Source organism: Equus asinus, chromosome 8, assembly GCF_041296235.1.
Source record: "Equus asinus isolate D_3611 breed Donkey chromosome 8, EquAss-T2T_v2, whole genome shotgun sequence".
NCBI classification, from domain to species: domain Eukaryota; kingdom Metazoa; phylum Chordata; class Mammalia; order Perissodactyla; family Equidae; genus Equus; species Equus asinus.
Window position 1 is genome coordinate 23,303,269 of NC_091797.1, and position 12,883 is coordinate 23,316,151.

Consider the following 12,883-nt stretch of genomic DNA (forward strand, 5'->3'; position numbering starts at 1 on the left):
GGGAGCAGGGTTTGTTCAAGACTTAGGGACAAGCCTTCTTGTCTTGGTCACTGTTTGTACCCCAGTTCCCTGCGCTGTGGAGCGAGGAGACCTGTCCTCCCAGCAGGGAAACGGGCCTGGGCGGGGACCCCCTGCTTCCCTCTCCTCCTGCTGTCCAGAGCACCACTGCCTGGACCTTAGTTCTGGGAGGGCCCCTTCCTGGGTGGGGATTGGACTAACCAGCTTCCAGAACCCCCGACCCTGGGTGTCACTGTCCATGAAAGAAGTGAGGAGGACTGGCCGAAAGAGGACGTGAGAGGCCCTTCACCTGGGGCCCTGCAGGGCCTCAGGGGGCAGCTGCTATAGCCCGAGAGCTGGCAGCAAACCCTTCTCTCCCTGACATCCTGATCTCTGGGCCAGAGCGATCGCCCGCCGCAGGCTGGATTCATGGCGCGTGGTCCCACGCAGCAGTGGGGAGACGCCATCCTCTCTGCAGCTCACCCAGGCAGCTCAATCCGGCTTTCTCCATGGCCTCCCACACAACTGCTCCTCTTTGTGGCCCCCACAGTCAGGAGTGGTGGTCTCTCCAAGAAGGAGAGCCAAGATGGGGGGCAGGTATGTGCATGCCGGGACCAGGCCTTGGGGTCCTGGCCATGCTGGTGACTCACGGGTCTGCTCAGGCTTGTGGACACTGTCATGGGGGAGCCAGAGGCTTGGCTTGAGTCAAGAGACTGGGCTCTGGTCCTGATTCAGCTATTATCTCTGCTCTCGTGAGCATCTGGTTACCCAAAGGGGCTGCGGTTTTTGCACCCGGAAAACAGGAGCTAGTTGTCAGAAGTGGTCAATGAGATGATGAACATGACACCACTTTGGAAAGTAGACAGGCCCGGGCAAACTGCGTTAACAACCCAACTGTTTCCAAGGGAAAAAAACACTGAAAGTCACAGCTCTTCAGCCCCGGAGACCTCAGGCTTATTGCTGACCAAGACGAGCGGGGCAGTTAACCTCACTCTCTGGGCTCGCCAGATCCCGGTCAGACCCCTGGGGTTCTCCCAGAGCAGGTCGTAATCGCTTCAGGACACATATTTGTGGGGCACGGGGGGTCCAGGAGACGTGTCCCAGGAATTGTCTTCCAGCAAGCGTGGCCACCAACCATCCCTGTCCCCTTGCCAGGTCACTGCCTCGGACCTGCGAGGTCTACTGCAGGAATTTTCCTCTGGCTGGGGTGTGAGTGGACAGCTTTCCTGGCGGGAAGGGGCGGGTGGGAGTGAGGCCCAGGAGGGCAGCCACAGCCGCTGCGTTCAAGCCTGCCCCGCCGCCATCAGGGCGTGGCGTGCAAATGGAATCCGTTTCCATCGCCATCATCGTCCAAAGATCATCACCAACATCAGTGAATGTTTGCTGAGTGCTCAGTTCTCCTCTTTAGAAACAGGCCCTACCCACCCCCTGGGCAGCCTTCAGGAAAGGACAGGAGCCAGCATCCTGTCCAGGAGTGACATTTCAGGTCAGACCAGGAGGGGCCCTCCCCAAGCCCACCCTGGGTAATAATAGCACTTTACGATAGTATAAACACAGTTGGCTTTCCACAGGGCCTTGCAGACCGTTTATCTCTCTCAGGCTCACGGGGCTGGATTGTTATCACCGCTGTGCAGAGGAGGAAGCAGGCCAGGAGGTGAAGTGACTTGCCTCAGGCCGTGAAGCTAATTAGCAGCCTGAGCTGGGGCCGCCTGCCAGTCGTGTGTCCTTCCCCACCAATGCTCCCGACCTGGCCTGAAGGGGCTTTATTGTCTCAGGTGGGCTCCGGAGAGAGCGCGCTGGGTGCTCCTCACTGCACGAGTGGGCCAAGTGTCAGCACGGGCCCATTCTAGTGCTCCCACTCAGGAATCCTTTTGAATTCCAAGCCAGGGCCTTGCCTGGTTCACAAAAAGGTGAACCTGCTTCCCCCGAGGGCTGACCCGCCGCCCACCTGCCGCCCCTGCCCTCTCTATTCATCTGATGGCCCGGAAAGGCTCCCTTTATGTGGACGAGTGTGCAGGAAGAAGGCTGGCCTCACCTGCCCCTGCCGCCCTCTCCTGATGGCCTCCCAGCCTCCCAGGAGGCCAGGCCCTTCCTGAGCTCTGGGGTGCTCTCTGGCCTCTCCCTTAAAGGGGAGTCAGACTCACAGGTGGAGGGGGGTTTATAATGAGGGACCCCTGGGATACCAGAACGTTCGTGGGAGACTGAGGTGGAGCGAGAGCTGAGGCAGGGGTGAGAGGAGCTGTGCGGGCCTCAGGGCTCTGTGTCACAGAATCACAGAGTCCAGGATAGAATCTCCCAAGTCAGCCGAGCTAGGGCCCGTCCAGGGATCCCTTCGACAGGATTCCTGGACGTGTTTATCAGGTTTCTGCTCATACACTTCCCGGGATGGGGAGCTCACTATCTCCCAAGTCCTCCCTCCACTCGGGTCTTATGAGGTCCCTAAACTGCCTCTTATTGGATCCTGATTCTGCTCCCTGATCCAAACACGGCTAAGTCTGGCCTCTCTGCCAACGGTGCTGAACTTTGAAACTTGGCTTCGCCACTTACAACTTGACCTCTTAGTGCTTCCGTTTTCTCATCTGCGACATAGGGATAAGTTCATAGGCCCTCCGTCATGAGCTCGTTGTGAGGATCAAATAAGAGAATGCCTGCCGGGCATGAACCGTGGCAGCTGGCCCACAGTGAGTGCTCAGCAAATGGCAGGAATTTTCACCTGAACATGGTTATTTCTGGCATAGCCAGAAAGGTGTTCCCGCTCTGTGCTCCAGTTTGACCCAGAACTCAGTGCAGTACCTGGGCCTGACCCTCACCTTCCTTCGGCCCAACACCTCCCTTGTTCTAGATGTTATACTCCTATTAATGCAGCTCAAGTGAGTATTCACGTCGCTGTCCCTTTTGGCTCTTGGGACCTCAGAGCTGGCCCGGAACCACGAGGTCTTTCCATATAAATATCTGAGAATTCTTCACCCCTCAATTCCCATCTGAATTGAAGTCCTTGGCTCATTAAATCAAAGTCCAAACTGTCCATTCATTCAGTGACATTTCTTGTTGTCAGTCTGCGTCTGTCCTGGCGTTTAGAGGCACCAGCTCTCGCCGTAAACCTGGAGGTGACCAGAGAGCAGAGATGGGGGCTGGGAGCGTCAGAGAGAAGGGTCTGAGAGAAGGCTGTCCATGGGGGGCGGATCATGAGGGTTTGCTGCGGCGTCTGGGGCCCTCAGCTTAGCTCCTCTGGAAGCTTCACTCTGCCTGCCTGTGGTTGTAGAAAGCTGCCCTGCCACTTGCCTTGCTCACCAGGTGGACCCCTCTCCTGGCCTCTCTGGGCCCCCTTTTTCTGGGGATGCACGTTCCTGCCCCACAGCCGCTGTGGATACCTGCCGAGTGGGGCTGGGGAGGTCAGGCGTGTGACAGCATCGCTCGTGCTCCCCGTGTAGGTTGTCATTATGCTTGTTCCTAAGGGATTATTAATATAATGACTGAGTTAATGAGCAGTGTGTTGAGGGGGGCAGCTCCACCCCACCTTGTGCCCGCTGATTGACACTGATGGGGGGTTTCCTCAGCCACCCTTCTCCCTCTGGTCTGCTCCTTTAGCTGGTGTGGTATGGCCCCTAGGGGGTGGTCCTCCCTGTCGCCTCCCTCCACCTGTCCCCTGTAGCCTGGCCTGGTTCCCCTCCGGGAAGAGGGTCCCAGAAAGAGTGTGGCCGGGACAAGGTGTGGGGGTGAGGAGATGGGGAACTGGGGGCTCTGACTCTGGGGAAAAGCAATGTAAATGCAATGAAACCTCTCATCTTGCCCGGGTACTGCCTGGGCTGGGAGAGTGGGCCGCCGAGTCCGCGGACGGCTGGGGAGATGGGAGCAGCGATGGAAGGAGGGCTGGAGGGCCGGGGCAGAGTTTCCAGGTGTTTTGAGGCTCCCCGCCTCTCTGGCCCAAATGGACAGTTGCTGGCCTCTTTCCTTATTGAGCTCCTTTCCTCCCGGGATTAAAGGGTCTGAGGAATCTACCAATGTATTGATATCTTAGGGTTGGGGTCAGGGGCACAATGTGCAGTCATAATAATATGGTGGCCTTGATTTCCTAAGCAAATGTTGGACCCAGAGGGTCTAAGATTCAAGATCTGGGTCATGTAGGCTAAGTTCTGACAAAGCCCCAACTCTCCAAAGCTCACAGACCAGGTGGAGAAGTGAGACTCGCACAAGACAGGATTACAGAACCTGGGCCTCTGCCATTTGATAGCTGCGTGACCTCAGACAGAACGCTCAACCTCTCTGAACCTGTTTCCTCATCTATTAAGGGACACTAATAACACTTACCTCCTAATGTTGTTGTGTGTTAAATAAGAAAATGCACGTAAGCGTTCAGTGGGTGGTTAGCACAGAGCCCAAGCTTAGCAACAGCTGGGTGACATGGGAAAGCTTGCTGAAGGTGGTGGGCCAGGAAGGCTGAAGAGAATTTGGGGAAGGAATGAGGAGTGTGGGCTTTAGGCATTAGCCTAGGGAGTGGGGTTGGGAAGGGAAGGACTGTGCTGTAGGAAGGACGGGAGCCGGGGGGCGTGGCGCTGGGGGAGAAGATGGAGCGTGGTGGAGGAAGGCGGAGGCCGTGGAACCACTGGCTGTGAGCCTGTGTGTGGATGCAGGGGGTGGGCTGTGGGGCTCAGACCAGATGCGGGCGTGCATTCATGCACTCGCTCAACAAACATTTCCTGAGCATCCGTGATGTGCCGGGCACTGTGCTGGGTGCTAGGGACAGCGGAGATGAGGACAAATAAGACCCTCGCCCCCAGGAACTTACGTTCTACTGAGGGTGCTGACTAACCAGCAAATTAATTAAATGAACAAGTTCAGGGAAGAGATGACTTTGAAGACAATGCAGAAGGGGTTAAATGGTTGAGTGGCGGGGAGGAATAGGTCAGGGAAGACCTTGCAGGGGAGGTGACACTGGAGCAGAGCTTTGAGTGCCATGAAGAAGGCTGGGCTGGGTGAACAGCCGAGGGAAGGAAGTTCCGGACAAAGGGCCCAGCAGGTGCAAAGGCCCTGAAGAGTTCAGGAAAGGCAAAAGGGTCAAAGGAGGCCGGTCAGCTGAAGCAGGGTGAAGGAGGGCGAGGGCTGAGGAGGAGGCACAGGGGGAGCTTCCAGGATGCGCGGGGTCTGGTGGGCCAGCGGAGGCCATCGGACTAGCTGTAGGGTTCAGAGCAGAGGAGATCTGACTTCAGTTTCAATGGGATGGCTCTGGCTGCTCTCTGGAGATGGCGGAGGACGGAGAGGGGCATGGAGAGGCAGAAGCAGGGACACCTGTCGGGGGGCTGCTGCGGTAACCCAGGGGAGAGAGGACGGCGGCTTGGAGCCCGCTGGCAGCAGTGGAAAAGGAGAGAAGAGGACAGATTTGGGATATCACCAGTGGAAATGATGGGGGGGTGTGGGAAAGGGGAAAGGAGGCTTTAAGGGGGCTCTGAGGTTTGGGGCTCCTTCTTCAGGACCTGCAGGGAGGGCGGCCTTTCATGGAGTGGGAAAGGAATGTGGAGGGAGGAGGGACAGATTTGAGCTAGAGGCCAGGGGGGGCCCCTTGACACAGTGACCCGTTGGAACTAGAGGCACCACGGACTCAGAGCTGAGGGCGCCAGCACTCTCACATTCTTGGGGGCCAGGCCATTCCTGGCAGAGGCCCCACCTTGCAGCTCCGGCACCTGTGATTCGGCGTCTGTTCTCTGTGGGACCTGTGACAGTGGTGTTCTGGATGCTGAGCCCTCACCCCATCCCCGGGGCTTTGGGAGGTGAGGCTGAAGCGCTGTAGGTGGGAGGAGGTGCTAATGTCTAATGTCCAGAGCAGGCCTGGGGGAGGTCAGCAGAGAGAGGGTGACCTGGGTAGGCAGAGAGTCCCTGGAGGGCAACCCATTGGAACCCCTGGCCAGCACTGAGCAGCAGTGACACTTTCTCCTGCAAAGGGACAAAAGTGAGACCCTCAGAAATCCTCCTGGAGCCCCAGGATCACAGTCTCAGCCTCCTGGCATCTGGGCAGGGTGGGAGTAGGGGTACCCAGACTTGGCAGGAGGCTGACCAAGGTCACCCAGACCTCTCTTCCAGACATCCTCAGCATATGGAAAAGGGGGTGGTCAGCCAGGGAAGAATAGGGAGGGCTTTGAGGAGTGTTCAAGGCCTCTGGATCCTTCCTTTCCTCCATCACTGCTGGGTGCATGAGGACCCCCTGAGGCTTTGGGGCCCCCTTCCTGCCCCAGGCCTTGATTTCCCTGGACAGTGGGCATGGGGAGCCGAGCCATCCAAATGTCTGGACGTTGGGGAGAGTTGGTGTGGCTGCCCGTACCTGCCTGGTGCAGGGGGGTCCCTCCCGAGGATGCCCATTCCCAGCTCCCTGTCCTGGGTCCCTGGCCCCTACTTTGGTGGGGTCCCACACAAGGAGCCCTGGGCAGAGGGCAAGCCACTCACAGACTCATGTCTCTAGAACCCCAGCTAGATCGGCTGGGATCTGGGCTGGGCCAGTCCTGGCTCCACGGGCTTGGGACCATAACCGCATGCATTTGAGGCCCAGTTAGGGGCCACAAAAGGGGAGAGGTGAAAGGGTCAGACCTGGAGCTCCCTGGGTCCATTATCAGTGTTTGGTTTGGGACTTTTAGAACTGGTTCCTGCTCCTTATCCAGGTCCTGGTAAGCAGATTCTCTGGCCTTTGACATGCCTGAGCCTGGGACACAGGTCTCTCCTCCTTGCCACCTAATCCCCAAACCCCAGCACTGCCCACTCCCCCACCCAAGTAGACCAGTCTGAGGCCAAGGCCACCTCAGTCCAAACAACCCCTCCCCACGGCCTATCTCACCTGCTCAGCCCCCTGCTGCTCCCCCCCAGCGCCCATCCAGTCTCAGGAGGACTCAGGCACAGAAGCACGGGATCCTGGCCCCTCTGCCAGGGAGACTGGTGAAGAATGGGAGGGAGTCTCTGGAAGTTCTCAGCCACCACTGCTAAGTGGGCCACTCTCTCTGGGGAAGAAATTGAGGGAAGCTGAGCTGATTGACAGGGCGATCCCATGAACAGGGCAGTCGGGACTGGCCTGATGTCAAATGTCTTGTGCTGAAGTCCAACCACTGGTCCTCGTTTCTGCCTTGGGAAATACCATCACACAGGGATTTTCCCTGGTCCAGTCCCAGATGCTGCGGTGAGAGGAGGTCCTGGTCTATCCAACCCTCAGCAAGGGCTTAGAGGGCACAGCCCTGGATAGGGACAGCGCTGAGGGGGAGCTGACGGGGGGAGATGATGGGGAGGTCTTCCTTCCTGCCCTGCTTAGAGGAATGTGTGTCTGTGCACGTGGGAACACACACCGACACCCCTCTTCTGTGGGGGAGCAGGAGCTTGTGTGCAGCCCGTGGCTGGGTGTGAGCGCCTGCATGTGTATGCACATTGGTGTGTGCACATCCTGGACAGTGTGAGCATGGGGCCTTTTTAGCATTTTGCATCACCAGCCAGGACACACAGGCACATGCACACACACAGAGAAAGCCCTGCACAGCGCTATTATCTGAACTGCACTCCCATCTACTCTATCCCAATCAGTTGCGTTAAAAATACAAGTCTCGTCAGGATCTACCAGATTGACTTCACCACCCACTAATGGACAAGGTTCCTGGTTTGAAAGACCCCTCTCAAGAGGGGGTCAGCACAGGGCATGAGCCGGCACAGGGGATCCTCTGTGACTGACTGCAAGTGTGACATTTAGGGAGTGGGGAAGCAGAAAACAGGGAGGGAGGCTCTGAAGTTATCACCATCTCCTGGTAGCCTTGGGCAAGCCCCTTGCCCTCCCTGAGCTGTCCCACACAAGGACCCCTGGGCCCTCAGAGCCTCCTCCTACAAGTGCAGTCACACACTAGTTCCTGAGCCCCACCCAGCTCCCTTGCTCTAAGGGTCTTACACTCTGCTGACTTGCCGCCTCTCCCCTAAGGTCTCCTCCAGGCCCCCTGTCCCTCAACGATCCTACACAGACCCTGCTCCAGCCCACAGTGCCCCTCTCTCTCCTGCCCCAATCAGAAAGGGGAGACAGGGCCCTGATCTCAGGGAGCCCAGTCTGAGGGGAGACACAGCCCCGTCCTCGGGAATCCCCAGTCTGAGGGGGACACGGCTCGCCCTCGGGGAGCCACAGTCTGAGGAGGACACGGCCCCGCCCTCGGGGAGCCCCGGTCTGAGGGGAGACATTCCCCTCCTCTCAGCGAGCAGATCCAGGGCTCAGCCATCACCAACCAGTTGTTTGGCCTGAGCCAGATGGAGCTGGACACCATCTTCAAAAGCATCCACTTTAGGGGGATCAAGGGCCTGTCCTCCTCTTCCACCTCTGCAGCCTGGGCCGCCACAGTCATGGATGGCTTTATTAAGTGGACTTCGATCCTAGTGCCCTTACTCAGCTTCTGTCTCAATAGCTTCTATCCCACTGCCTGGAAGCTTCCTCCTCTACTCTTCGAACGGTCAACCCATTGCTGGACAGGGGCTTATGGAGAACCAGCTGGAAGCCTCACCCTGAGCCAGGGGCTGTGGGGGTCCAAGACGAGCAGGAGGGTGGCAAAGGGGAGCAGGCCTAATGGGTTGATCCAGAGAGTAGCCTTCAGAAATGGGGGTCCCATCACCCTGCAGCTGCCTCCTCCCAAGTCTGGTGTGTCTTTGGTCCACAGCTGACAAGGTAACACCACCATGGGAGAAGTCTCCTTTGGGGGTGAATATAGCCAGCTATATACAGGCGAGGTCTCCTGGAGCCCTGTGGTTGCCCAAGGTTACTGGCAGATCAACTTCCAGGGCTGGGTGGATTCAAATCCCATGGGCCCCCAACCCCCCACCCAAGGGAAGAGGCCTGGGGGGTCTTCCTTTGGGAAAAATACAAGGCTTTTCCCAGCCCAGAGCAGACCTGGGGACTGGCAGGGCTCTAAGGGGGAGCCTGCCTGGAGGCTGGGGGAGGGATGCCATGACCTCTGACCTCTGATGACTCCTCCTGCAGGTTGTCCATAGGACACCAGGCCACTGACAGGTGCTCCCAGGGCTGCCTGGCTGTTGTGGACACAGGCACCTCCCTGTCCCCGAGAAGATTTTTATCAGCTGACACAGCTCATCGGGGTCCCAGGGAACAGCCAAGTAAAAGAAGGCGCCCCGACCCCACTGTGAGTGCACCGACCTGCAGGGCTCCTTCCAAATCCTAGTGTCAAAGGGTTTGAGTGTCATTTCCCTGCCAGCTGCTTAAGGCCAGGTGCACTGGAGTCTCCCTGCTCTGCCCCCTCCCCCTCAAAGGCCCCCCAGCGACAGCCTTTTCCTCATATTTCTGGGACGCCATCTTGGTGCCTTCACGGAGGCATTCCTCTAGGGTGAGGATGCATCTGCGATGGTGGGAGAGAGGGAGGTTGGGAGGATGAGGGACCAGATGGGAAGGATTTGGGAGCAGGATGGATTTCTGAGCTGTGGGACCGGCCACCTCTGCCTGGGAGCCCTGATGGGAGCAGATGCTGACCACCTGTCTCCATATCCCTTATTATTTCTCCAGTTTGTTACCAACTGCAGCAGTGGCTGGAGCTGCCCCCACCCCACATCACCTTCCCAGTCAATGGCGTCCATCTCCCCTGCTGGGCCCTCAGTACCTCATCCCTGTGATTCCTACCCCCCACCCCACCCCGTGCCCTACGTCTCTCTCCTCCCTCTCCTTCCTGCCTGGCCGTGGGGGAAAGCGCAGGAGGCCAGGTGAAGGGGAACCCGTTTGCAGCCCTTAGAGTCCTGGAATGTCAGATTTGCCAAAGACATTAAGGATCATTTTTATCAGCTCCTTCAACAAATGCCAGGAACCACCGTCTTTCCAGAGCTTTCTGAGATGCAGTATGTGTTAACAGTGGAGGTCCAATCTGCCTGCATGGGGATCCTTGTTCTGCCACTTCTAAGCCTTGTGACCTTGGGCGAGTCACTTAGCTTCTCTGAGCCTCTGTTTCCTCATCTGTAAATAGTGATGATACAGTGTTTACCTCGTCAGGTCCTTGTGACATGAAATGGGCCAGTAGACAGAAGACGATAGAACGGTGAACACTGGCTCCTATTCCTGGTGTCAGCGCTGTGCCAAGGGCTCCGTGCACGTTTGTTCTTCAAATCCTCGTGATGGTCCCAGGAGTGGGTGCCACCATCACTCCCACGGGTGGTCACTCAGCCCCTTCTTAAGCCCGAAACTTGGTACTTACTACCCGTGGGGTGTCCCCGTTCCATTTGCCCAGGGTGAGGGGTTGAAGCCAAAGCAGAGGTAGGGCGGTCAGGAGGTCCCTTCAGCTTACTCAGTCCTCCAGCTGTGGTGGGCCCGGCCCGCCTCTCTCCCAGCCCACAACTCTGCTCGTAAGTCACTAATACGCATGGAGCATCTTCTGGGCCTCCACTGTCGGAGGCCACGGAGGAAGGAAGAGACACTGTCCTGTTCTCCAGACACTTGGGATGAATTACTTACGTGCGAGATGACCGCTAAGAGTGCAAGACCACATGCGTGTGTGTGCCCACTCATGTGCTCGACGCCTCACAGATCAGTGTTTTTCAAATCGCAGCTCACAATCCTCTAGAAATCAGTTCAGTTGATTGGACCCAGCACTTTAGAAACAATTAAACAGAATAGAAAAATTAGGGCTCATCACATCCTCTGGACCAGAATTTTTATGGTGAGGCGAGGCTTTTGTTTTAATTATATATCATATGTGTGAGTGTATAAGGTTATGATGTAAAATATATTTCTAACTGTGGGTTGTGGTCATAATACCTCAAGTCCTCAGCCTGGTGGTTGGGCCTCTGCCTCCCTCGGCAGACCCCTCTCACTGTTACGGTCTGGCCTCCCTGGCCCCATCATTTCGTCTTTCCTACCTCAGGCCCTTTGCATGTGCTATTTTCCCTGCCAGAAATGTTGTTTTCTCACTCTCTTCACCTGCCTAAATTGTATTCATCACACAGAATGCAGCAATGGGTCACATTATCCCCCTCCCTCAACTGATGGGGAAACAGAAACTCAGAAAGGTTAAGTGATTTGCCCAGTGTCACACAGCTAGTCAGAACTGGGCTGGGATTTGAACCCAGGCTTCTCTGATTTCAGAGTTCAGGTCTTTTTCCTAACCTAGTATGACTTGCCGGCTGGCAGACTCACTCCTTTTCCTCCAGGACAGGGCAGTCACTGCCTCCTGGAGTTCCAGGCCATGTACCTGCCCTTGGAGAGCTGTTGGCCCCTGTGGCTTCCTGAGTCTACTGCTCCATCTCTGACACAGGCAACAATGAGGTGGGCCTGGCCACTGCTGTGTGGACTGGCCCTGCCTATCTCCCAGTTGGAGGCACACATTCTGGGTCTCTGGGTCTCACAGAAGCTGGGGAGCCCCCACCTTTCAGTCACTCCAGCCAAACCCTGCTTCTCAGGGCTGAGAGCTGGCAGACCCCAAATAAAGCAGCTCTGTAGGCTCTGGCTTTGGGGAGCAAGGCAGGAGCCCAGGGGTTTGAATACGGGGGTCACACCTGTTCAATGTTCACGCCCTCTTAATAGGGGTCCCAAATTTGTCATTCAAATACCACCCTCATGATATTTGTGCTGTCTGTGTGTGGCCGCTGGTTAGAATCCACTGATGTAGACGGTAGGGAGAAGCCATGCCAGGGGTCACTCCGTCTCTGACTTCTGCAAGGTACCATTTCTGGAGATGTGGGATAGGAGTTTGGGAGGAAGTGGAGCCGGCAGTGTGGACAGAACCACGGACGTGGAGTGCCCACTTGGCATGCCAACTGACTGTGTGCTCATAGTTGTCCTGCCTGTCAAAAGGAGAGAGCCATCCCTGGGCAGTGCCTTGGCTGGGGGTCAGGCTGAGAGTCCTGGCTGGATTTCATGTCTAGGAGACTGCCCCTCCCCGATGGGGCCCAGGGCTGGGGAGGAGGAGGAGGAGGAGGAGGAGGAGGAGGAGGAGGAGGAGGGAGAATCTAACCCTTAGAAACTCCAGGGCAGGGGGCCGGCCCGGTGGCACAGCGGTTAAGTTCGCATGTTCCACTTCTCAGTGGCCCGGGGTTCGCCGGTTCGGATCCTGGGTGCGGACATGGCACTGCTTGGCACGCCATGCTGTGGTAGGCATCCCACATATAAAGTAGAGGAAGATGGGCATGGATGTTAGCTTAGGGCCAGGCTTCCTCAGCAAAAAGAGGACTGGCAGTAGTTAGCTCAGGGCTAATCTTCCTCAAAATAAAAAAATTAAAAAAAATAGAAATTCCAGGGCTGGGGGCCCCAGGTCCTCGGGTAACTGCAGGCTCTGCCCCTTCCCCTGGTGGCCAGCCTAGGAGACAAACTCCTAGGGAACAAGGATTTCAGGCTGCAATCCTGCTGCTTCCTGACACCCCTCCTGCTGCTTCCTGACACCCCTTGGTTAGGAGCCTGTCTTAACCCATGGTGTCCATGAAATCGTGGGTGTGATGTGCCTGTTATACATCGGTGCTAAAACATAATAAATACACAGCTATGCAAAGAAGACATGTTCAGCATTATTTCACTAACGTCATCTGTGCCTCTCTGCTGTGGTGGACAATGTTATCAGGCGCTGCCTTCCCCCTTCATCTTTGGGGCTCTCTGAGGGCAGGTGTTCTGTCTCCTTTCTTCTCTTCCTTCTCCTCTTCTTTCTTCTTTTTAATTTTAATTTTTTTTGAGGAAGATTAACCCTGAGCTAACATCTGCCACCAATCCTCCTCTTTTTGCTGAGGAAGACTGGCCCTGAGCTAACATCTGTGCCCATCCTCCTCTGTTTTATATGTGGGATGCCTACCACAGCATGGCTTGACAAGCAGTGTGTATGTCTGCCCTTGGGATCCAAACCGGCGAACCCTCAGGCGCCGAAGCAGAACGTGTGAACTTAACTGCTGCACCACTGGGCTGGCC

At 56.7% G+C, this 12,883-nt stretch overlaps 1 long non-coding RNA gene across 1 annotated transcript; it reads right to left on the reverse strand.

Moving 5' to 3' along the window:
• Positions 1-9,740: 9,740 nt before the first annotated feature.
• Positions 9,741-12,656, reverse strand: LOC106824588 (uncharacterized). The gene is made up of 3 exons (XR_011504976.1): positions 11,946-12,656; positions 10,448-10,584; positions 9,741-9,952 (listed from the first exon to the last, which is right to left on the reverse strand). It is a non-coding gene; the product is annotated as an uncharacterized lncRNA (long non-coding RNA).
• Between the last annotated feature and the right edge of the window lie 227 nt (positions 12,657-12,883).